This window comes from Musa acuminata, chromosome BXJ2-11, assembly GCF_036884655.1.
Source record: "Musa acuminata AAA Group cultivar baxijiao chromosome BXJ2-11, Cavendish_Baxijiao_AAA, whole genome shotgun sequence".
Classification (NCBI taxonomy): Eukaryota; Viridiplantae; Streptophyta; class Magnoliopsida; order Zingiberales; family Musaceae; genus Musa; species Musa acuminata.
This window is the reverse complement of record NC_088348.1, coordinates 13,676,812-13,703,226: the sequence shown is the minus strand read 5'-3', so window position 1 is coordinate 13,703,226 and position 26,415 is coordinate 13,676,812. Positions and strand designations below refer to the sequence as shown.

Here is a 26,415-nt window from a genome sequence, read left to right as displayed (position 1 = left end):
AGTTGGAAAATGGGAGGTGATCCCATTGGCTTAATCTTGGGGCAATTGGGCCCCTGAAAGACTGAAATTGGGCCGAATGGAATGAACCATTCGGACCCTGATTGCACCAGGCGGTGCAACCTCCCCAGCCAAGAGGTGCAACCGCCCAGGCTAGGCTTTCCAGCGAGACTGGGCGGTGCAACCTCCCCAGCCAAGAGGTGCAACCGCCCAGGGCTCAGTCTCCAAGCGAGACTAAGCGGTGCAACCTCCTCTGTCAAGAGGTAGCACCGCCAGAGCTCAAGTTTCGAGCTCTGCCAAGAGGTGCAACCACCGAGCTCGGTCTTCGAGCTCTGGCAGAGAGGAGCAACCTCTCTGGACAGGAGATGCACCACCCGAGCTCGATCTTCGAGCTCTGGCAGAGAGGTGCAACCACCTCTGGCAGAGAGGTGCAACCTCTCTGGTCAGGAGATGCACCGCCTGAGCTCGGTCTTCGAGCTCTGGCAGAAAGGTGCAACCACCCCTGACAGAGAGATGCATCCGCCTGAGCTCAGTCTTCGAGCTCTGCCAGGCGGTGCAACCTCTCCAGTCAAGAGGTGCAACCGCCTGATCCCGGAATTCCGGGATTTTTTTGAGCTCGAAATTTGAATTGGGTTGGGGCCTATAAATACCCCACCCATTCAGCACTGAAAAGAGCAAGAACTCAAGCCGAAATCTTGATCTTTTCAGTGGTTCTTAGAGCTCAAAACTGCTAGTTTTCCTCCTCCTTCTGTTCTTCAAGTTTGAGTTGTAAAGAGAGGAGAGAAAACATCTGTAAGGGTTGTCTCCTAAGCCCATCAAAAGGAGTGAATCTGTAAGAGGGTAGTTGGCCTTTGCCTATTGAAGGAAGGCCTCTAGTTGACGTCGGTAACCTCATCGGTGGAGGAAGCCAAAAGTGGAGTAGGTCAAGACTGACCGAACCACTCTAAATCTCTGGTTTGCGTTTATTTTGAGCACTTTATCATTACTGCAAACCTCCTACATAGCTACTGCTCTCTGCGCTTTTACGAACGAGTTCTGTGCAGTTTACCTTCACGTCTTAATTCCATTTACAAACTGCAAACTGCTCTCTGCGCTTTTACGAACGAATTCTGTGCAGTTTACGTTTACGTCTTGATTCCATCTACAAACTGCAAACTGTCTCTCTGCGCTTTTACGAATGAGTTCTGTGCAGTTTACGTTTACGTCTTGATTTCATTTACAACTGCAAACTGTCTTCTGCGCTTTTACGAACAAGGTTCTGTGCAGTTTACGTTTACGTCTTGATTTTATTTAGAACTGCAAACTGTCATCTGCGTTTAGACGCAAACTGCGTTTAAACGCAAACTGCGTTTAGACGTAAACTGCGCTTAGACGTAAACTGCGCTTAGACGCAAACTGTGTTTAGACGCAAACTGCGCTTAGACGCAAACTGTGTTTAGACGCAAACTGTGTTTAGACGCAAACTGCGCTTAGACGCAATCTGCGCTTAGACGCAAACTGCACTTAGATACAAACTGTGAATCAGCTTTTGCATCATAATAGTTTCTATCGAACGAACGCAGCTTTCGGTTTTAATCGCTGTAAAATTTCCGCTGCACTAATTCACCCCCCCCTCTTAGTGCTCTCGATCCTAACATTTTTCTTTCTTGTCAATAATCTGCATAGGCTCTTCCACATAGGATAAATCTTTATCGATCTCCACCAGCTCATACTTAATGATGTGAGAAGGGTCATACATATACTTCCTAATCATCGAGACATGAAATATATCATGGACATGGCTCAATGCTGGTGGTAATGCAATCCTGTAAGCGACAGAACCAACCCTCTTAAGAACCTCAAAAGGTCCAATAAATCTTGGGCTTAATTTTCCTTTCTTCCCAAACCTTATAATGCCTTTGGAAGGGGAGACTTTTAAGAATACAAAATCTCCGATTTCAAACTCAATATCTCGCCTTCTATTGTCGGCATAACTCTTTTGACGACTCTGAGCAGTGTTTAGCCTTTTTCTTATAACTTGAATTTTGTCGGTAGTTTCTTGTACCTTGTCCGGTGCTAACAGCTTTCTGTCACCAACTTCCTCCCAACATATAGGTGTTATGCACTTTTGCCCATATAAAGCTTCATAAGGAGCCATCTGAATACTTGAATGATAACTATTATTATACGTGAACTCAACAAGTGAAATATCCTTATCCCATTCACCTTTCCAATCCATAACATAGGCTCTAAGCAAATCCTCAAGTGTTTGAATTGTTCTTTCTGACTGACCATCAGTCTGAGGATGATATGCAGTACTAAACTTAACTTTAGTGCCCATCGACTCCTGCAATCTTCTCCAGAATCTAGAGAGAAATCTGGAGTCTCTATCAGAGATAATCTCCTTTGGAATACCATGAAGTCTTACTATTTCATTAACATATAAATCTGCAAGTCTATCAAGCGAATAAGTCATATTAATCGGTAGGAAATGTGCAGATTTTGTTAACCTATCAATGATAACCCAAATAGCATCATGCTTCCTCGAGGTTCTGGGTAGCCCTGAAACAAAATCCATAGTAATACATTCCCATTTCCATTCAGGAATAACTAAGGGTTGCAACAAGCCTCCAGGTCTTTGGTGTTCTACTTTGATTTGCTGACAAGTCAAACATTTTGAAACATACATTGCAATTTCCTTCTTCATGCCTTCCCACCAATAATGACTTTGAAGGTCTTTATACATCTTAGTGCTCCCAGGATGTATGGTGTACTTTGAAGTATGACTTTCCTTTAGGATTTGATTCTTGATATCTGGTTCATTTGGTACACAGACTCTCTCCCCAAATCTCAATAGGCCATCCTTTGAAACTTGAAATTGTGGCTTCAATTCCTTTTCTACTTCACTCCTCAAGTAGATTAAATGTGGATCTCGTAATTGTCCTTCCTTAATTTGTTGAATAAGATCAGATTGCACTTGAATGGAGGCCATCAATATCATCGAGTCTTGCTCTTTGCTCAAAGCTTTCAAATCAAAACTTTCTTCTAATGACTTCCATTGTTTCACGACCAAACTAGCCATAAAACTTGTAGATTTCCTACTATGTGCATCAGCTACAATATTGGCTTTGCCCGGGTGATAACGGATGGCACAATCATAATCCTTCAGAAGTTCTATCCATCTTCGCTGCCTCATGTTTAACTCTTTCTGAGTGAAAATATATTTTAAACTCTTGTGATCAGTAAAGATTTCAAACTGTCGACCATACAAATAATGTCTCCAAATCTTTAAAGCAAAAATAATTACTGCCAATTCCAAATCATGAGTTGGATAATTCAATTCATAACCTTTAAGTTGCCTAGAAGCATAAGCAATTACTCTCCCTTCCTGCATCAAAACACATCCTAGGCCCTTTCTTGAAGCATCAGTATAAACTACAAATCCCTCACTACCACTTGGAATAGTGAGAATAGGGGCACTAGTCAATCTTCTTTTTAACTCTTGAAAGCTTTGCTCACAGTCATCACCCCATACAAATTTCATATTCTTCTTAGTGAGTTTGGTGAGAGGTTGAGCAATTTGAGAAAATCCCTCCACAAATCTCCTGTAATAACCTGCCATGCCCAAGAAACTTCTGACCTCTATTACATTTGTTGGTACTTCCCATTCAACTACAGCTTCTATTTTCTTTGGATCAACAGATATACCCTCCCCTGAAATCACATGACCTAAGAAAGCAACTTCATTCAACCAAAATTCACATTTGTTGAACTTTGCATACAACTTCTTTTCTCTTAGTATGGACAATACATCTCTCAAGTGTTCCTCATGCTCCTGATTACTCTTTGAATACACCAATATGTCATCAATAAATACAATTACACAGATATCCAAGAGCGGTTGAAATATCCTATTCATTAGTTCCATAAAAGCTGTAGGGGCATTTGTCAGACCAAAAGGCATCAGTAGGAATTCATAATGACCATATCGAGTTCTGAAAGCTGTTTTTGAAATATCCTCCTCCTTGATCTTCAACTGATAGTAACCTGACCTCAGGTCAATCTTAGAGAATACTTGTGCACCATGCAATTGATCAAACAAATCATCAATTCTAGGTATGGGATATTTGTTTTTGATGGTCACATGATTCAACTGTCTATAATCAATACAAAGCCTCAATGTTCCATCCTTCTTCTTCACTAATAGTACCGGAGCACCCCATGGAGATACACTGGGTCGTATGAAACCCTTATCTAATAATTCTTGTATTTGCTTCTTTAACTCTTCTAGCTCGAGTGGTGCCATTCTGTAGGGAGGCTTAAATATTGGGGTTGTACTGGGAACTAGATCAATAGCAAATTCACCCTCCCTATCTAGAGGTAAACCAGGCAAGTCATCTGGAAATACATCAGGGAATTCTTTGACCACTGAAATTTCATCTAGGTGGGTTTCCTGATTTGAATGCTCCTTTACACACACCATATAACAAAAACAACCTTTCTGCATAAGATGATAAACTTGAAGTGCTGATATCAAGCAAGGAGGCAAATCATGCTTAATGCCCTCAAAGAAAAATATAGGCTGATTTGGTATGCAGAAAGTAATTATTTTTTTGTAACAATCAATACTAGCGTGATGAGAAGATAACCAATCCATGCCAAGTATAATATCAAAACCCTGGATCTCTAGGAGAATCAAATCAGCAAGGAGTTCGTGGTCTCCAATAGAGATCAAACAAGATGGGTAGACCAAGTTTGTTGCCAATGAATCTCCAACAGCAGTTGTTACATATAACATATAATCCAGGGGTTTAGGTAGAATATCCAAGTGACAAGCAAAGTATTGTGAAACAAAAGATAAGTTGGAGCCGGGATCAAATAAAACTTTTGCATTTCTTTTAGAAACATGAAGAATACCTTCCACCACTGACTTAGAAGCTTTAGAATCTTGTTCAGTGATAGCGTACACTCTAGCATGGACTGAGGGTCTAGGAGGCAGTGGCTCTTTCTTCTTGTTCAGTGGGCAATCTCTTATTTGATGACCTAGCTTTCCACAACCAAAACATGCTCCAGTCACCCGAAAACACCGACTTATTTCATGATTTAATCCGCATTTTGCACATAACTGAGTCCTCCCCAATGGTTTCCTTTTCTCAAATCCAGATGTCTTAAACCTCTTGTTACTATCTTCATATTCATTTTCTCTCCTGCTTTTGCTAGTAAATTTACCCCTTTTGTCCTTGCCAATGATTTCTTGAATTTCCTCCATGTCTCTTTCAATTTTCAAAGCTCTTTCCACCGTATCAGCATATGTTTGTAATTTTAAAGCTGACATTCGGCTTCTTATTGCTGGCCACAATCCCCTTTCAAACCTTCTTGCCTTTCTAGATTCATCATCAGTCATATGTGTGGCAAACCTGGAGAGCTCAGTGAATTTAGATTCATACTTTGTAACCGTCATACTTCCCTGGATAAGATTCAAGAACTCCAATTCTTTTTGCTCTCTTATGCAATCTGAAAAATATTTGTCATTAAACTTTTCTTGGAATAACTTCCATGTCATTGGCTCATGTTTGATTTCAGACATTCTCTTAATCATTCTCCACCAGTGTTCAGCTTCTCCTTCCAACATAAAGGTGGCAAGAAAAACCTTTCGATCATCAGAGTAACTTAAGGCATCAAATATTTTCTCTATCTGCATCATCCATCGTTCTGCCACCATTGGATCAGACTCACCACTAAAACTGGGAGGACTAAGCTTCTTAAACTGTCCAATTCCCAACCCCATCTGGTTTGATGTCTCTGTTCCATCATTACTTCCTTGTTGGACAGGTTGTTGTTGTTGTTGCATCACTTGTGCCATAGTCTCCAAAGTCTGCATGATACCACTCAATTGATCAGCAGTAGATGCAACAGGAGAACCAGATGATCTCGTCATCCTCGCTTCCTAAAACATCAAAAGAACATTTTCTTTGATCAATCTCTAAATGATAGTCAATAAACCTCAAAAAAAATAATATTCTTAGTGATTCTCAAATCATGCTCTGATACCACCTCTGTCACGACCCCACAAAACGTATCGATAATATTTAAAATCTTCATCACAACTAACCCAGGATCCAAACACACATTTGAGGTCACTAAGAAAACATTCCGATCAAAATTTTCAACTCTATAATCTACCAATTCATAACCCTGTGCAATTCATAAACATAGCACACATCACTCGATAATTCATACAATCTGAACTCAACTCAACAAAATAAAAACCACAGTGTAAATCCACAAGTGGGTAATTTTATGCAATCACCACAAACATCGATTTACCATAAGTTCATATCATTACACGAATTTAATTTAACATTCCAAAACCCTATACATGAGGGATCCATTAACTTACACAAAATCCACAGGTTTAGATTCATAGTCACATTTCATTAGATGCAAGGTAGCTCATACACAACTACATATATGCTAACAAAAGTTCTGCCCAACGTCTTCTAAACTTTCCACTGCCTCAGCCCATTCTTAACATTTAAGCAAGCGATACGCTATCCTGAAAATTTTATCAACAAACGGGGTGAGCATAAAGAGCTCAGCAAGTGACTAACATATCCATATCAAAAGGGTACAATTTCCAAAGAGATACAGTTTCAAAACACAAAGCAGAATATACGATTTCGTAGACATAATATCATTAGGAGCAGAATCACAGTTTGTCCTTTCAATCATGCATATTTGGTTCCTGACAGATAGGGCTTAGAGTAATTGGAGCATATCAGAAACAAAGGAAACATATCAGAGCTTATCAATGGCATATAAAATGTCTCGAAGCATATCAACAGCATATGGAACATTTCGAAGCAAAATCATCAGTGAATGAAGCCTTTCAGAGCATATAGGTACACATATCGTACAAGAGCTCAAACGTCGTCCTTGACATTGCAATCATATCAATCTTATCCAGAGTATGAACGGAAATAACTCACCAAAACTCTGGATGTCATATCAAACATATAGAGGGTGTAGTGGGATCTCAGTCAGAATGTGATTGATCCATTTCTGAATGACCACCTGACAAAAGTCTCCCACGTCTGGGAGCTCCATCCACCCACGTCTAGGTGAAGTCAAAGGGGGCCGGCAGAGCATCGCAGGCTCTAATCACATACCCACAAAGCGGGCAACAAGCGCATACCCTTTACCATTTCTGGCAAAGGTCTAGAATATCCCACATAACGGGACCCCACAAAGCGGGCAAATAGCGCATACCATTTACCATTTCTGGCAAAGGTCCAGACAATCCCACACACCAGAGTACAAAAGGGCAGTTTCAACAATAAGTAGCATATATCGGAAGCACACGCGGAACAACGAAGCTTACATGTGCCTTTTTAAAAACAAATGACGCAAGGATACAAATCTCTCACAAATGTATTCATTTTAGAAAGAAAAATGGAAGCAAGAGTGTACAGGGAATCCAATTATAGTTAGCTCAATTCAAATAAGAAGGTTAGACAAATTCAAGTATCCAAAGGAAGGGAACAGAATACGCGAAATCGACCAAAGCTCGATTTCGGACAGAATTCCAGTGGCACATCAAACAAATATTTCAGAATAACAATTATGCTCCAATACCCATAAGAAGACTATGGTCGAACCATATATCAATCTGTATTCGGATGGAACATATTTCATATGAAACAGGGCTCCCAACACAGAGTTACCTCAGATTTGGTAACACAAGGTCAAAATCACAATCACTGTTTTGCAGAATTTATAGGGTCGGACTCAACAGATAATAGGGTAGGCAATTGAATTCCAAAATTTCCAAACTGTATGTCAAAAGAAATATTTTCAAATCTAGTTTCAAATAAAATCAGTTTGGTACAAATCAGAATTTTCAATAGGGAGTTATAGGCATTTTAGTATCGATAGGTCAAAAATCTTGAACTCTGTTTTACAGCGTCTATAGTCTCATTTGAGAAAAATGTTTGGGTAAGTATTCGGTGTCCAAATTCTACAAAATCGGTGTCAAAAGAAAGACATAAAAGTCTAGTTACAAACAAAATAGTTCCTGCCTGAATTCACATGTTGTGCTAAAACTTATATCCGAAACAGTGTATAGGGGTCAGTATACCGAAAATATTTCAGAATCCATGGTTTTAAGTCCAAAGAAAGACATATCAGTTTCTAAATAGAAATCTTCCAATTTTTTTGAATCAACATAAAAACAGAGTCTAATACTTCTGTAGGATGGGGTTAGAACACTTGCCTTTGAGAATTTTGACCCCCAATGAAAAGATTAAAGCAAGAACCCCAAAAGCCCCAATTTTTGTTTCTCTTCTTCTTCTTCTTCATCTTTCTTTCTTTCTTTCCCGGATCACCCACGAGCTGCCTTCTCTGCTTCCTTAAGAACGAAGGCAGAGAAGCTTAAGCGGTGGGATTTGTCATTTGGTGCATTTTGCAGATTAGTCCTTGTTTTTATCATATTCACGATTAGGTCCTTAGGGTTTACATATAGGTCCTCAGATTCTTTTTTTTTTTTTTGAACAGATCTCCCAAATCTTAAAAATAAGTTACCTCTAATTCATACTCTATATCTTTTGTCAATTAAAATAGATGCTTACATTATCACCAAAATTATACGAACATTCGTAAATGAGGGGTGTTACACATCATTCAACATTTCAAAACATAACATGCATGAAACCTTAGCAATATACTTTTCATGATCAAATTTTTAGTTCTTCAAAGATGCTAAAAAGAAAAACATGATATAATTTTTGAAAAACAGATTTTTTATTTTTTTACTATCTAAATTATGCACTCATGAAAAACTTCAAGTAATTTCAAAATAATTCAAGAGAGTTGAGTTACTTACCTTGTAGTCGAAGCCCGTCAAAGCCCAATTCGCCGTTTCACCTTTGGAAGTTCTTGATTCATCCTTGGTTGCCTTCCTCTTCTTTGGCCTCGTCCTTCGTTCAAGTTCATTGTCTATTTTAGATTTTTGTTTAATAAACTTATTATGATTTAGTGTTCGAAGTTCAAGTTCATCATTGTCCTCATCACTTGAGTTATCGCTTAAGTGGTATTCATTTGTCAGGAGTTCCAAATCTTTCCTGTTCTTTGGAAGTTGATTTTGTTCATCATGTTCATCATGTGCATTGTGCACCATTTCATATGTTATCAACGAACCAATTAGTTCTTCAAGTGGTAAGTTGTTTAGGTTTTTAGCTTCTTGTATTGCAGTTACTTTTGAGTCCCACTTCTTAGAAAGAGAACACAAAATCTTGTTTACGAGTTCAAAATCCGAAAAATATTTTCCAAGAGCTCTTAAACTATTGACGACATCCGCGAAATGGGTGTACATGTCGCCTATAGTCTCGCTTGGTTGCATTTGAAAAAGCTCAGAATCATGCAATAAAATATTAACTTTTGAGTCTTTGACTCTACTAGTTCCCTCGTGCGTGATTTCAAGTGTTCGCCAAATGTCAAAAGCCGTTTCGCACGTAGAAATCCGATTGAACTCATTTTTGTCCAAAGCGCAAATAAGGCATTCATAGCCTTTGCGTTTAAAGAAAAATACTTCTTCTCCAAATCCGACCATTAGTTCATCGGTTTAGAGGGAAGTTGAAAACTGTTTTCAATGATATTCCATAAATCCAAATTCATAGAAATCAAGAAAACTCTCATTCGAGTTTTCCAATAAGTGTAGTCCAATCCGTTAAACAATGGTGGACGAAAGACCGATAAGCCCTCTTGAAAGCCATGAAGAGCTATTTCTCTCGGGTGTAAATCCGAAATGAGAAATACCGGCCTCTGATACCAATTGTTAGGATCAAGAGCACTAAGAGGGGGGGGGGGGGTGAATTAGTGCAGCGGAAATCTTTCAATGATAAAAAACGTTCGAACGATAAAAATTATTTCGGTGTTAAACCGATTTTAAGATTACTTTAACTTAAGATCAAGCGAGATGACGTTAAAGTCAATCTATGAAGGTAGTTTGCAGTTATGATGAAAATCAGAATATAAGCGCAAACTGAAATACGACGTTCGTATGATAAAAGCGATTTCGGTGTGAAAGCCGATTCGTAAACCACTTTAACTTGAGATGAAGTAAGATGTAGTTAAAGCAAAGATATAATGGCAGTTTGCAGTTATGATGGAAATCAGAACGTAAGCGCAAACTGAAATATGATGTTCGTACGATAAAACTGATTTGCATCTAAATGCCGATTCGGAAAGCACTGAACTTTGAAACATGTTCGTAAAAATACAGAAGGCAGTAAGCTATTGAGGAGGTTTGCAGTAAGGATAAGATGCTCAAAGTAAATGCAAACCGAGATTTAGAGTAGTTCGGTCAATCTTAACCTACTCCACTTTTGGCTTCCTCCACCGAAGAGGTCATCGACGTCAACTAGAGGCCTTCCTTCAATAGGCGAAGGCCAACCATCCTTTTACAGTTTCACTCCTTTTGACGGGCTTAGGAGACAACCCTTACAAACTTTTCTCTCCTCTCTTTAAAGCTCATAACTTGGAAGAAAAGAGGGAGAAGAACTTTTGGCCTTTACAACAATTTTGAGCTCTAAAAATCACAAAACAAGATCAAGATTTCGGTGTATGTTCAGTGCTCTTTCAGTGCTAAATGGGTGGGATATTTATAGGCCCCAACCCAGTTCAAATTTGGAGCTTAAAACTGTCAATTCTCGAAATTCTGGGATTTGACGGTTGCACCTCCTGACTGGAGCGGTTGCACCGCCTGGCAGAGCTCGAAGACTGAGCCTCTAGGCGGTGCCACCTCTGTTAGGGGCGGTTACACCTCCTGCCAGAGCTCGAAGACCGAGCTCAGGTGGTGCCACCTCCTGACTGAGGCGGTTGCACCTCCTGCCAGAGCTCAAAGACCGAGCTCAAGCGGTGCCACCTCTTGTCAGGGGAGGTTGCACCGCCCAGTCTCGCTCGGAGACTGAGCCCAGGCGGTGCCACCTCTTGGCTGGGGCGGTTGCACCGCCCAGTCTCCCTCGGAGACTCAGCACAGGCGGTGCCACCTCCTGGCTTGGGCGGTTCAACCGCCTGGCAGAAATCAGGGTCCGAATGGGTTGATCCATTCGGCCCAATTTGGGTTTTTCAGGGGCCCAATTGCCCCAAGATTAAGTTAATGGGATCACCTCCCATTTCCAACTTAATCATTGTGCTAACTACGATATTTCCTAAGACATTTACTACAACTTGCTCCAGTGCGTCAATCGCTTCTTCCGGCGAACTTCCATCGATCATCCGATGTACCCTCGGTGATGCTCCTGCGGACTTCCGGCAAACTCCTGGACTTGCAACGATCCACTTGGCAAGTTTCGACGAGCTTCTTTGGCAAGCTCATGGACTTCTTGGATTTGTTCCCACAGAACCTCCGACGACTGTCCGAACTTCCGTCGAACTCTCGAACTCCCAACGTGATCATTGTCTTGACTCCGGCGCAACTCCTACTGCATGTCTTTCTTCCATCGTAGTTAATCCTGCATACTTAAAACAAAACTTTGATCGAAACAATTAATCCTAAGCAATTAACCAAGTTGTCCGGCAAGTCATTGGTCCATCGACGCTTCGTCCGATTCTTCGGCGCATCGTCCTCTCCTGCAGCCTATTGCCCAATCGGCCAGTTGAATCCGTAACTCCGATATCCTTGACACAAGACCCGCTCTTTTTGGCCCGATGCCCGAGTCCACGGCCCGAAGCCTTCTGTCGATACGTCGACCGATCCACCGGCCCGACGTCCAATCTTCTGACATGTTCCTCTAGCACAACATGATTTTCCTGCTTTAATTGTCTCATCCTGATCGAAGCATCCTACATGACTCAAAACGCATATTAAATCATAAACATATATCAAGTAGTTTCATCATCAAAATACGAGATTCAACATCCCTAGTGTCCCTACATGAGCAGCTATGAGACTCGCTGCATCCATCATATGGACGGATATACAGCACACCAGTCTGTTCGGTTATCATGATGTCCCTCTCGAGTAACCTATGACCGAGATTATTTAGAATATGTGTTTAAAGGTGAATCAATCTCATTTTCATGATCTTATCACGATCCGATTCCCATTGCATAAATCCAAGGACATCACAATATATATATGCATATATGCAATAGTTATAAAGTGATATATGCTAAAATATAATAAGCAAAAAAGATTCTGTATCAAGTCACACGTGCCATCACTCACGTGATTGGCTTGCTGGGCACCTATGACTAGCAATCTACCACTTGACCTAAAGCCAATCACCTATGTGTTTGATCCCCATCAGACACCTGTGACGCTCAAAGACAATCTAAGACAATGGCTTTGTTAGTGGATCTATAATGTTATCTTTGTATGGAACTCTTTCCACTGCTACATCTCCTCGGGTTACGATCTCTTTGATAAGGTGGAACCTCCTCAGAACATGCTTAGATTTCTGATGAGACCTAGGTTCCTTCGCTTGAGCAATCGACCCATTGTTGTCGTAATATAAGGAGATCGACTCCTCGCTACCCGACACGACTCCCAAATCTGTAATGAACTTCTTCACCTAGACTCCCTCCTTTGCTGCATCTAATGCAGCAATGTACTCCGCCTCTATGATCGAGTCAGTAGTAGTATCTTGTTGAATCTCGGATTTTGATGATGAAGTCAATTGTCATTTGTTATCTAATCCATATGTTGAGATAAGTGTGCAAGATTAACTACGATAAAAGTAAGAAATGCAGCAGAAGTTGCGCCGGAGTCAAGACAATGATCACGTTGGGAGTTCGAGAGTTCGACGGAAGTTCGGACAATCGTCGGAGGTTCTACAGGAACAAATCCGAGAAGTCCATAGCTTGCCAAAGAAGCTCGTCGGAACTCGCCAAGTGGATCGTCGCAAGTCTAGGAGTTTGCCGGAAGTCCGCAGGAGCATCACCGAGGGTTCATCGGATGATCGACGGAAGTTCGCCGGAAGCTCGCCGGAAGAAGCGATTGACGCACCGGAGCAAGTTGCAGTAAATGTCTTAGGGAATCTCGTAGTTAGCACAATGATTAAGTTGGAAATGGGAGGTGATCCCATTAACTTAATCTTGGTGCAATTGAGCCCCTGAAAAACTCAAATTGGGCCGAATGGATCAACCCATTCGGACCCTGATTTCTGCCAGGCGGTTGAACTGCCCAAGGCAGGAGGTTGCACCGCCTGGGCTCAGTCTCCGAGCGAGACTGAGAGGTGCAACCGCTCTAGCCAGGCGGTGGCACCGCCTGGGCTCAGTCTCTGAGCGAGACTGGGCAGTGCAACCTCCCCTGATAGGAGGTGGCACCGCTTGGGCTCGGTCTCCGAGCACTAGCTGAGCGGTGCAACCGCCTCAGTCAGGAGGTTGCACCACCTGAGCTCGGTCTTCGAGCTCTGGCAGGAGGTGCAACTTCCCCTGACAGGAGGTGGCACCGCCCAGAGGCTCAGTCTTCGAGCTTTGCCAGGCGGTGCAACCGCCTGATCCTGGAATTCAGGGAATTGATAGTTTTGAGCTCCAAATTTGAACTGGGTTGGGGCCTATAAATACCCCACCCATTCAGCACTAAAAGTATATAGAATACACTCCGAAATCTTAATCTTGTTCTGTGATTTTTATAGCTCAAAATTGTTGTAAAGGCCAAAAGTCCTTCTCCCTCTTTTCTTCCAAGTGCTGAGCTGTAAAGAGAGGAGAGGCGAGAAAATTCTGTAAGGGTTGTCTCCTAAGCCCGTCAAAAGGAGTGAAACTGTAAAAGGGTGGTTGGCCTTCGCCTATTGAAGGAAGGCCTCTAGTTGAAGTCGTTGACCTCGTCGGTGGAGGAAGCCAAAAGTGGAGTAGGTCAAGATTGACCGAATCACTCTAAATCTCGGTTTGAATTTACTTTGAGCATTTTATCTTTACTGCAAACCTCCCCTAAAGCTTATTGCTTTCTACGCATATACGATCGGGTTTCAGCTTTGCACTTTCCGAATCAACGTTTAGACGTAAATATGTTTTTTCGTACGTTCATCATATTTCAGTTTGCATTTACGTTTTGATTTCTACCTTAACTGCAACTGCCTTAATATCCTTGCTTAAGCTCTATCTCGCCTAATCAAGTGATTTACGAATCAGCATTTAGACGTAAATCAGTTTCTTCGTACGAACGTCATCTCGTATGCTGGTTTTCATCATAACTGCAAACTGCCTTCAAAGATTGACTTTAACGTCATCTCGCTTGATCTTAAGTTAATGTAATCTTAGAATCGACTTTCACACCGAAATCGTTTTTATCGTTCGAACGTTTTTATCATCGAAAGATTTCCGCTGCACTAATTCACCCCCCCCCCCCCCCCTCTTAGTGCTCTTGATCCTAACAATTGGTATCAGAGCAGGGTTAACTCTCAAATGGATTAAAACCCAAGAGAGATGGCATACGCCGGAAACCAAGAGGGCCACTCTATTACACATCCACCCATGTTCAATGGGACGGACTACACCTATTGGAAGACCCGAATGAGGATCTTTCTTATTTCTATGATTTTGAACTTTGGAATCTTGTCAAAAATTGATTTTCAAAGTCTTCTCTTCCAATGATCGATTGGAATGAATTGGAGAAGAAGGCTTTCGCTCTTAATGCAAAGGCTATGAATGCCTTATTTTGTGCACTTGATAAAAACGAGTTCAATAGTGTTTAGTTTTGTGCAACCGCATTTGATATTTGGCACACACTCGAAGTGACTCACGAAGGCACAAGTAGAGTGAAAGAGTAAAAAATCAACCTTTTGTTACACTCTTTCGAACTTTTCCGAATGAAACCGAGTGAGACTATTGGCGACATGTTTACCCGTTTCACGGATGTTGTCAACGGTCTAAAAGGACTCGGAAAAAGTTTTTCGGATTTTGAGCTCGTAAATAAGATTCTAAGATCCCTTCCTAAGAGTTGGGATCCTAAAGTCACTGTTATTCAAGAGGCGAAAGATCTAAACAACTTCCCTCTTGAAGAACTAATCGGGTCATTAATGACCTACGAGATGACTTGCAAAGCTCATTAAGGACACCTTGAAGAAATTCGAGGTTGGTAGCATGTCATTGAACATGATCCTTGCAAACAAGGGTCACGTTCCCAAAAGAAGTGGAATCGGATTTGTGAGAAGTCCTCACCAAAATCCAACCACCTTCATAAAAGGCCCCATCATACATGTTCGACACCAAAGCAAATACAACTTTTGTTGCAAACTTGGACACAAAACGCATAATTGTCCATTCAAGAAAATTAGTCCAAACAAATTAATTTGGATTCCTAAAGGAACCATGATAAATTCTATGCAACATGATAAATAATTTAGATCTATTTTTGAGGCACCCAAAAGCAAATGGGTACCTAAAAATCATCGTTTCTTGTAGAAACCTATACCATCGCAAGCTAGGAGCAAGAGATGGTACCTTGATAGTGGATGCTCAAGGCATATGACCGGAGATCCATCTCAATTCTCTAAGCTCACTAGTATAGACGAAGGCTATGTCACCTTCGGAGACAACAACAAGGGTAAAATCATTAGCAAAGGAACCATAGGTAACAAATCCAACTTATTTATCGAAGATGTTTTGTTAGTTGATGGTTTCAAACATAACCTCTTGAGCAATAGTCAATTATGTCATATAGGATATATTGTCAGATTCGAGTCTAATGCTTGCATCATTGAAAAACCATACAAAAACACGTCCATGATTGCATTAAAACAAAATAACGTATACACTATTGACATCAATGAGTTGTGTAATGAAATGTGTTTTTCGGTTTTGAATGAGGATGCTTGGCTATGGCATAGAAGATTAGGTCATGCTAGCATGAAACTAATAACTCAAATATCATCTAAAGAACTTGTAAGAGGAATTCCTCATATCAAGTTCATCAAAGTTAATGTATGTGATGCTTGCCAATTAGGTAAACAAATTAAGGGTAGTTTCAAATCTAAGAATCAAATAAGCACCTCTAGGCCCTTACAATTGATCCATATGGACTTGTTCGGACCAATCTCTACATCAAGTCTAGGAGGTAGCAAATACGCCTTCGTCATTGTGGATGACTATAGCAGATATACATGGACTTACTTCTTAAAACAGAAAAATGAATGCTTTAGATATTTTACCAAGTTTTGTAAACTTGTTCAGAATGAGAAGGGTTCTATGATTTCGTCAATTAGAAGTGATCACGGTGGTGAATTTTAAAACCATGATTTCCAAGAATTTTGTGAACTCAATGGATACAACCATAATTTCTCTACTCCTATAAATCCTCAACAAAATGGAGTAGTAGAAAGAAAAAATCGAAATTTACAAGAAATGGCAAGAACCATGTTTAATGAACATAGTCTACCCAAATATTTTTGGGTCGAAGCCGTAAATACTGCATGCTATATTTTGAATAGAGTTCTAGTAAAACCCTTACTCACCAAAACTCCCTATGAGTTATTGAACAACAAAAAACCCAATGTTTCATATTTTAAAGTCTTTGGGTGTAAGTGTTTTATCTTGAATGAAAAAGATAACTTAGGAAATTTTGATGCTAAATCCAACGAAGGAATCTTTCTTGGTTATTCTTCGATTTCTAAAGCTTTTCGTATCTTCAATAAAAAAATATTAATTATTGAAGAATCCATTCATGTTGTCTTCAATGAGATTTCCGAAAACAGGAAAAACGATTTTGATGATGATGTTAATTTTGATTCCTTGAATTTAAATGAAACCCCGTCTCTAACTAGCAACTTGGATGCATCCACTTCCGAAACATCCTTACCCAAGGATTGGAAGTATGTAGATGCTCATCCTAAGGAGCTAATCCTAGGAGACACATCAAAGGGGGTTCAAACACGTTCTTCTCTTAAAAATTTTGTTCCAACGCCGCTTTTCTCTCTCAAATTGAACCCAAATGTGTTGACGAAGCCATGAAAGATGATTCATGGATTATCGCAATTTAAGATGAATTAAATCAATTTGAGAGAAATGAGGTGTGGAAGCTTGTGTTGAATCTCGGATTTTGATGATAAAATCAATTGATGGGTTAATTGATCTAATCCATATTATTGAGTTAAGTGTGCAGGATTAACTACGATAACCAGAAAACACAAAGCAAGAATACCGGAGTCAAGATCGATGGACGTTTAAGAGTCTGAAGAATCGTCGGAGATGCTACCGGAACCAACTGAGAAGAAATCGGGAACCTATCGGAATTTTCGGAAGTTCACCGAAGAGATCGTTGGAGGTTCACGGAGATCACCGAGAAGGCTCGGCTACTCGTTAAAGTCATCACAAGATCGGGAGCTTGCAGGGAGTCTGTCAGAAGAAGTTCGTCGGAAAGCTCGCCGGAACAAGACTCGACGTTCGCGGTTAAAAACTTGCTTAGGATGTTTTTTTTGTTATGTAGTTCACTTGTAATTAGGATTCGGATTAAGAGATAATCCTATATCCTGGTTATGGGCCAACTAGGCCCAAAGTCAGTTTTGGTTTGGGCTAAAATTAAGCCAAACCAGTGAATCGGAGAGCCAGGCGGTGGCACCGCCTGGCTGGGCGGTAGCACCGCCCGGCACCCGAGAGTTGGGCGGTGACACCTCTTGGGCTGGGCAGTTGCACCGTCCAGCACCCGAGCGCTGGGCGGTGGCACCGCCAGCATCGGGAACATAAGAGAATTCAAATTTTTGGAGCCCAAATTTGAATCCTCTTGAGGCCTATAAATACCCCTCAAGTCTCAGTTGAGAATACAACTCTTTGAGCAGCAAGTGATTGAGAGAAAAGTCTTAGAAGAGTCTTTGTCTTTCTTGTTTTCAATTTGCTAGAGATTTCTCCTCCTTCTTTCTTGCTGAAAATTTGTAAGAGGTTGAACTGCTTGTAAAAGGTTGTAAGAGGGGTATTTGCCCTTCCATTTCAAGAGATTTACTAGTGAAAGGTGGGAGCCTCATCGAAGAGGGGCCTCGCAAGTGGATGTAGGTCATTTGACCGAACCACTCTAAAATCGGCGTGATCTCTGGTTTGCATTTCATTATTGCTATTTACATTACTGCAAACCTTTTTACATGCTTTAGTTCCTTATTACCTTTGCTGCGCAACTTTAAGAATACACTTTCAAGTTAAGCTTTTCAAGTTCCGTTCTTATCGTACGAAAGATCTGTCGAAACCAACGTTTTAATCCGCTGCACTAATTCACCCCCCCTCTTAGTGCCACTCCGATCCTAACAATTGGTATCAGAGCAAGGTTATCTCTCATATTTGGTTTAATACCCAAGAGAGATGGCTTACTCCGGTATGCAAGAGGGCCATTCTATTGCACGACCACCTTTGTTTAATGGGTCGGATTACACATACTGGAAGACTCGCATGAGGATCTTTCTCATTTCTATGGAATTTGAGCTTTGGTCTATTGTCGAGAATGGATTTCAAAAATCTTCTCTTCCGATGAGCGAATGGAATGAATCGGAAAAAAACGTTTTTACTGTAAATGCAAAGGCTATGAATGCCTTGTTTTGTGCACTAGATAAAAATGAATTTAATCGCGTTTCAATTTGTGATTCGGCTTTTGATATTTGGAGAACTCTTGAAGTCACTCATGAAGGCACTAGCCGAGTGAAAGAGTCTAAAATCAACATTCTTGTGCACTCTTACGAACTTTTTCGAATGAAACCAAGTGAGTCCATCGGAGACATGTACACCCGGTTCACGGATGTCATCAATGGACTCAAAGCTCTTGGTAAAGGTTTTACTAACTTTGAACTAGTAACTAAAATCTTAAGATCTCTCCCAAAAAGTTGGGATCCAAAAGTTACGGCCATTCAAGAGGCCAAAGACCTTAAAACATTCCCTCTTGAAGAATTCATTGGGTCTTTAATGACCTACAAAATGACATGTCAAGCTCATGACGAGCTCGAGAACCCCCTTCCAAAGAACAGGAAGGATGTGGCACTCACATCACAAGAAGACCACTTGAAAGGAACATCAAGTGATGAGGACAGTGACAATGACATTGCACTTTTGACTCAAAAATTTAAAAAATATTTAAGAAAGAATAAATTTAAAAATAATACAAAAAATAAATTCGAACACAAGAAGGACCAAGTAATTTGCTATGAGTGCAAGAAACCGGGACACTACAAGAACGATTGTCCACAAGCCAAAAAGAAAGCATCAAAGAAGAAGGCGCTCAAGGCAACATGGGATGATTCAAGCACGTCCGAAGAAGAGGAATCCAACACCGAGCAAGTTGCTCATTACGCCCTAATGGCCTTCGAAGAAGAGGTAACGGATTTAATTAACGCAGATTTACCTTATCAAGAATTATTAAATGCCTTCCATGAGTTATTTGATGAATGTAAGATAATTAGTAGAAAATACAAATTGCTAAAAAATTAGCATGATAGTCTTACTTGTGATTTTGATAAATTAAAAACTGAATATCATGATAGTCTAGCTCCATGTGCTAAATGCCATGATCTAGAAACTCTCCAAAATGAGAACTTGGTACTTAAGGACACATTGAAGAAATTCGAGGTCGGTAGCAAGTCCTTAAACATGATCCTTACAAATAAGGGTCACGTTCCTAAAAGGAGTGGAATCGGATTTGTGAGAAGTACTCACCAAAATCCAACCACCTTCATTAAAGGTCCTATCCTACATGTTCAACACCAAAGCAATTGCAACTTTTGTTGCAAATATGGACATATAACTTACCAATGTCCATTCAAGAAAATTAGTCCGAACAAATTGATTTGGGTTCCTAAAGGAACCATGATCAAGTCTATGCAACATGATAAACAAGTTAGGTTCATTTTTTAGGCACCCAAAAGTAAATGGGTGCCTAAAAATAATTCCTTCTTGTAGAAACATACACCATCACATGCTAGGAGCAAGAGATGGTATCTCGATAGTTGATGCTCAAGACATATGACTGGAGATCCATCTTATTTCTCTATGCTCACTAGCAAAGAAGAAGGGTATGTCACCTTCGGAGACAACAACAAAGGCAAAATCATTGGCAAGGGAACTATTGGTAACAAATTTAGTTTTTCCATTGATGATGTTTTACTAGTTGATGGATTGAAACACAATCTCTTGAGTATTAGTCAACTATGCGATAAAAGTTACATCGTTAGATTTGAATCAAATATGTGCATTATTGAAAAACCAAATCATAACATGACTATGATTGCTTTAAAACAAAATAATGTCTATACCATCAATCTTGATGAACTAAGTAATGAAATGTGTTTCTCCGCTGTAAATGATGATGCTTGGCTTTGGCATAGGAGATTAGGTCATGCAAGCATGAAAACAATATCTAAAATCTCATCTCAAGAATTAGTATGAGGGATTCCGAATATGAAGTTTATTAAGGATAAGGTATGTGATGCATGTCAACTAGGCAAACAAATAAAAACAAGCTTCAAACCAATTGATCCATTTGGACTTATTAGGACCAATTGATATAACAAGTCTAGGTGGAAGCAAATATGCTTTTGTGATTGTGGATGACTACTCTAGATACACTTGGACCTATTTCTTAGCTCACAAAAGTGATTGCTTCAAGTGTTTCTCTAAATTTTGTAAACTCACTCAAAACGAAAAAGGCTTCATGATTTCATCAATTCGGAGTGATCAGGGTGGTGAATTCCAAAACCATGACTTTCAAAATTTTTGCGAAGTTAATGGGTACAATCACAACTTCTCAACTCCAAGAAATCCTCAACAAAATGGAGTAGTTGAAAGGAAAAATAGAAACCTACAAGAAATGGCAAGAACTATGTTAAATGAACATAGTTTACCCAAATATTTTTGGGCCGAAACCGTAAATACGGCTTGTTACATCATGAATAGGGTCCTAATAAGACCATCTCTATCAAAAACTCCCTATGAATTATGGAATAACAAAAAACCAAATATTTCTTATTTTAAAGTTTTTGGTTGTAAATGCTTCATTTTAAATGAAAAGGATGCCCTAGGCAAATTTGATGCTAAATCCGATGAAGGCATTTTTCTTGGTTACTCCTCCGTTTCTAAAGACTTTCGTGTCTTTAACAAAAGGACCTTAGTAATAGAAGAGTCTATTCATGTAGTTTTTAATGAAATTTTTGATTTAAAGAAAAATAATTTTGATGATGATCTTGGTTTTGATAATTTGAATTTAAATGAACCCCCTCCTCAAAATAGCCATTTGAATGCATCTTCTTCCAAAATTTCTTTACCCAAAGAATGGAAGTATGTAGATGCTCATCCAAATGAGCTAATTATAGGAGATACAACAAAAGGGGTTCAAACTCGTTCTTCTTTCAAGAATTTTTGTGCTAACGCCGCTTTCCTTTCTCAAATCGAACCTAAATGCATTGACGAAGCCTTAAAAGATGATTTTTGGGTCATTGCAATGCAAGAAGAATTGAACCAATTTGAGAGGAATGAGGTATGGAAGCTTGTTCCTAGACCAAGTGACCACTTAGTCATAGGTACTAAGTGGGTCTTTAGAAACAAGCAAGACGAAAATGGTATCGTGGTTAGAAACAAGGCTAGATTAGTGGCCAAAGGTTTCAACCAAGAAGAAGGTATCGATTATGAAGAAACCTTCGCTCCCATGATTCGATTAGAAGCCATAAGGATGCTCCTTGCCTATGCTAGTAGTAATAATTTTAAACTATTTCAAATGGATGTCAAAAGTGCTTTCTTGAATGGTTTTATTTCCGAAGAAGTATACGTCGAACAATCTCCCGGATTTGAAAATTCTCTTCTTCCTAATCATATATTCAAATTGACTAAAGCTCTCTATGGCTTGAAACAAGCTCCTAGAGCTTGGTATGAAAGACTTAGTTCCTTTCTTATTTTAAATAATTTTACCAAAGGCAAGGTTGATACTACATTGTTTATTAAACATTTTAAAAATAATTTTCTTATTATGCAAATTTATGTTGATGATATTATTTTTGGCTCTTCGGATGAATCACTATGTGAATCATTTGCATAATGTATGAGTCATGAATTTGAAATGAGTTTAATGAGTGAATTAACTTTCTTTTTTAGATTACAAATCAAACAACTTAGTGATGGTATATTTCTTAACCAATCCAAATATACATTAGAATTGTTAAAACGATTTAACATGGATAATTCAAAAGCAATAAACACCCCTATGAGTACTGCGACTAAGTTAGATATGGATGAAAATAGTGAAAATTTCGATCAAAAAATATATAGGGGAATGATAGGTAGTCTACTCTACCTCACCGCGACTAGACCAGATATTATGTTTAGTGTAGGACTTTGCGCTAGGTTTCAATCTAATCCTAAATTATCTCATCTTAAGAGTGTTAAAAGAATACTTAGGTATCTTAAAGGAACTCCAAATTTAGGATTGTGGTATCCAAAATCTGAAAAATTCGATCTAATAACTTATGCAGATGCCGATTTTGGCGGATGCAGGATAGATAGAAAAAGTACATCCGGAACATGCCAATTTTTAGGACAAGCACTTGTTTCTTGGACTTCCAAGAAACAAAATTCAGTTGCACTATCTATGGCGGAAGCCGAATACATTGCTGCAAGTGCATGTTGTGCACAAGTTATTTGGATGAAAAATACATTAGAAGACTATGGAATTCACTTTAAAAACATTCCCATAAAATGTGATAATACTAGTGTCATATGTCTTACTAAAAATCTAATTCAGCACTCTAGAACTAAGCACATCGACGTTAGGCATCATTTCATACGCGATCATGTCCTTAACAATGATGTTGTTCTAGAATTCATTGACACAAAGCATCAATTAGCAGATATATTTACAAAAGCTTTGAACGAAGACCAATTTGAATTCATTAGAAGGGAATTAGGTATGTTAAATTGTCCCTAAAAATAAACTTGTTTGAATGGATTTTCCATAAAGTTTTTCATCCTCTCTGTTCCTCGATGAATCTTATCCTTCTCTTTCGATTCTAAATGACATGTTAAATTATCTTATCTTATCTTGAGTCAAACACCGCTCCCATCTGATCAAGATTAATGATTTTATGATATTTTATGAATCTCAAAATTGATTTTGATGGCTTGATTATGAGTTTCAAGTTGACGATGTAAATTTAAATGAGTTTGTATTCGAATTATGATCTTGACTTATTGGAGTTACTACTTGATATTTTTTAATCACAATCTCTTCCTTGCACACCTAAAATTTGTGTTATTTATAGAAAGAAGAGATTTGATAAAATGGATGAATACTGAATTTTCCTTTAGGTGAACTCTGCGTAAATATTTTAGCATACTTAATTTTGGATGATGGATTTTCGTATGATCAATGCTGAATTTCTGATATTATAATCACAAGTTATATTCTTCAAGTCTCATTCCCATTTTGTTGATGACAAAGGGGGAGAAAAGTGATGACTTGTACCATTTTGATAGCATGACTTATATGAATTTCAAAAGCATGTGTGATATGAATGTCTTATATGCCTTACAAAATCCTTGAGAATATCGCAAGATTGATTGATCATATTGAAAGCTTGCCTTACATTTATATCATGAAATTCACGTTGAAAATCTTTATCTCCTATCGTAGTAAAAATTGTCTCTTATCATTCTACTTGAAAATGATTTTCATCGAAGTTTTGTATTTACTATTGCTTAATGAGAATAACGATAAGTTCTACGGTTAGAACTTATCAGTTTATGCTTGAATTCTATGGATGAAATTCAAGTGTTTTCATCTTCTCATAATATGGCATATAGATAGGGGGAGTTATGTTTAACTCCGTCATCAATTGATTGTCATCATAAAAAAGGGGGAGATTGTTGAATCTCAGATTTTGATGATAAAATCAAATGATGGGTTAATTGATCTAATCCATATTATTGAGTTAAGTGTGCAGGATTAACTACGATAACCAGAAAACACAAAGCAAGAATACCGGAGTCAAGATCGATGGACGTTTAAGAGTCCGAAGAATCGTCGGAGATGCTGCCGGAACCAACCGAGAAGAAATCGGGAACCTATCAGAATTTTTGAAAGTTCACCGAAGAGATCGTCGGAGGTTCACGGAGATCACCGAGAAGGCTCGGCTACTCGTTAAAGTCATCACAAGATCGGGAGCTTGCAAGGAGTCCATCGGAAGAAGTTCGTCGGAAAGCTCGCCGGAACAAGACTCGACGTTCGCGGTTGAAAACTTGCTTAGGATGTTTTTTTTGTTATGTAGTTCACTTGTAATTAGGATTAGGATTAAGAGATAATTCTATATCCTAGTTAGGGGCCAACTGGGCCCAAAGTCAGTTTTGGTTTGGGCAAAAATTAAGCCAAACCAATGAATTGGAGAGCCAGGCGGTGGACTACGCTTTCATACTTTAGTTCCTTATTACCTTACTGTAAACCTTCTTACATACTTTAGTTCCTTATTACCTTTGCTGCGCAACTTTAAGACTACGCTTTCAAGTTAAGCTTTTCAAGTTCCGTTCTTATCGTACGAAAGATCTGTCGAAACCAACGTTTTAATCCGCTGCACTAATTCATCCCCCCCTCTTAGTGCCGCTCCGATCCTAACAGCTTGTTCCTAGGCCAAATGACCATTTAGTTATTGGTACTAAATGGGTTTTTAGAAACAAGCAAGATGAATATGGTATCGTGGTTAGAAACAAGGCTAGATTAGTGGCCAAAGGTTTCAACCAAGAAGAAGGTATCAATTACGAAGAAACCTTCGCTCCTGTGGCTCGATTAGAAGCCAAAAGGATGCTCCTTGCCTACGTTAGTAGTAATAATTTTAAGTTGTTTCAAATGGATGTTAAATGCGCTTTTCTAAATAGCTTTATTTTCGAAGAAGTCTATGTTGAACAACCTCCTGGATTTAAAAATAATAGCCTCCCTAATCATGTGTTTAGATTAACCAAAGCTCTCTATGGTTTAAAACAAGCTCCGAGGGTTTGGTATGAGAGACTTAGTTCTTTTCTTATTGAAAATAATTTCACAAAAGGCAAGGTTGATACTACATTGGTCATCAAGAATTTTGAAAATAATTTTCTCATTGTTCAGATTTATGTTGATGATATTATCTTTGGTTCTACGAATGAATCTCTTTGTGAATCTTTTGCTAAAACTATGAGTCTTGAATTCGAAATGAGTTTAATGGGAGAATTAACATTCTTCTTAGGCTTACAAATCAAACAACTAAGCAATGACATCTTTATTAGTCAAACTAAATATGCTATGAATTTGCTGAAAAAGTTTAATATGAATAACTCAAAAGCTATTAACACTCCTATGAGCACCTCCACTAAGTTAGAAATTGATGAAAGTGGAGAAAGCTTCGATCAAAAAACTTATAGGGGTATGATAGGATGTTTACTTTACCTCACTGCAACTAGACCAGATATCATGTTCAGTGTAGGACTTTGTGCTAGATTTCAATCAAACCCTAAGATATCTTATCTCAAAGCAATTAAAAGAATACTTAGATATCTTAATGGTACCACAAATCTAGGATTATGGTACCCAAAATCAGAGAATCATGAGTTAATTGCTTATGCTGATGCGGACTTTGCTGGCTGTAGACTAGATAGAAAAAGCACATCAGGAACATGTCAATTTTTAGGACATGCCCTTGTTTCCTAGTCATCTAAGAAAAAAACTCGGTTGCACTTTCAACAACCGAAGCTGAATATATTGCAGCAAGTGCATGCTGTGCACAAGTTGTATGGATGAAAAACACCTTAAAAGATTATAAAATTCATCTTAAAAATATTTCTATTAAATGTGATAACACAAGTGCAATATGCTTAACGAAAAATCCTATACAACACTCAAGAACAAAACATATTGATATTAGACATCACTTTATACGAGATCATGTTACTAATCATGATGTAATCATAGAATTCATTGATACTAAACATCAACTAGCCGATATTTTTACAAAACCTCTAAGTGAAGAACAATTTGATTCCTTAAGAAGAGAGTTAGGAATGTTGATGTGTCCGAGTACATAAACTAGTTAAACTTATCTTTCGGACTTTATTGAATGATCAAATCACTTGACTACCATTACATGCCTAAATAACATATTGGAAATTATGTGTTGAATACAAAAATTTCCATAACATAAGCATGTTTTGTCTTCATGATTGTATTTGAAAATCTATAGCATAGTCTTGTCCGAATGCATGAAAGTGTTCATTTTATGTGTGAATTCGCTTAACAATTGGTATCCTAAAAATCAGATTTTCTCATACACTTATATGTGAAAAATATTTTTCTGAAATGGATTTGATGAAATGATTCCTGCTTATGAATTCCATCTTGAAATATGAATGATATGCTTTTACTTGCAAAGATTTGCTTCACATACATATCTTGATACCTGAACCATGATCGATTTTTAACTTCACTTAGTGTAAACTCACAAATAGTTGGTATCACAAATGGCCTTC

General features: G+C 38.8%; 1 long non-coding RNA gene across 1 annotated transcript; it reads right to left on the bottom strand.

The window, feature by feature from the left end:
* Positions 1 to 6,298: 6,298 nt before the first annotated feature.
* Positions 6,299 to 8,371, bottom strand: LOC135627344 (uncharacterized). Its single transcript, XR_010492591.1, has 2 exons — positions 8,249 to 8,371; positions 6,299 to 6,532 (listed from the first exon to the last, which is right to left on the bottom strand). It is a non-coding gene; the product is annotated as an uncharacterized LOC135627344 (long non-coding RNA).
* Between the last annotated feature and the right edge of the window lie 18,044 nt (positions 8,372 to 26,415).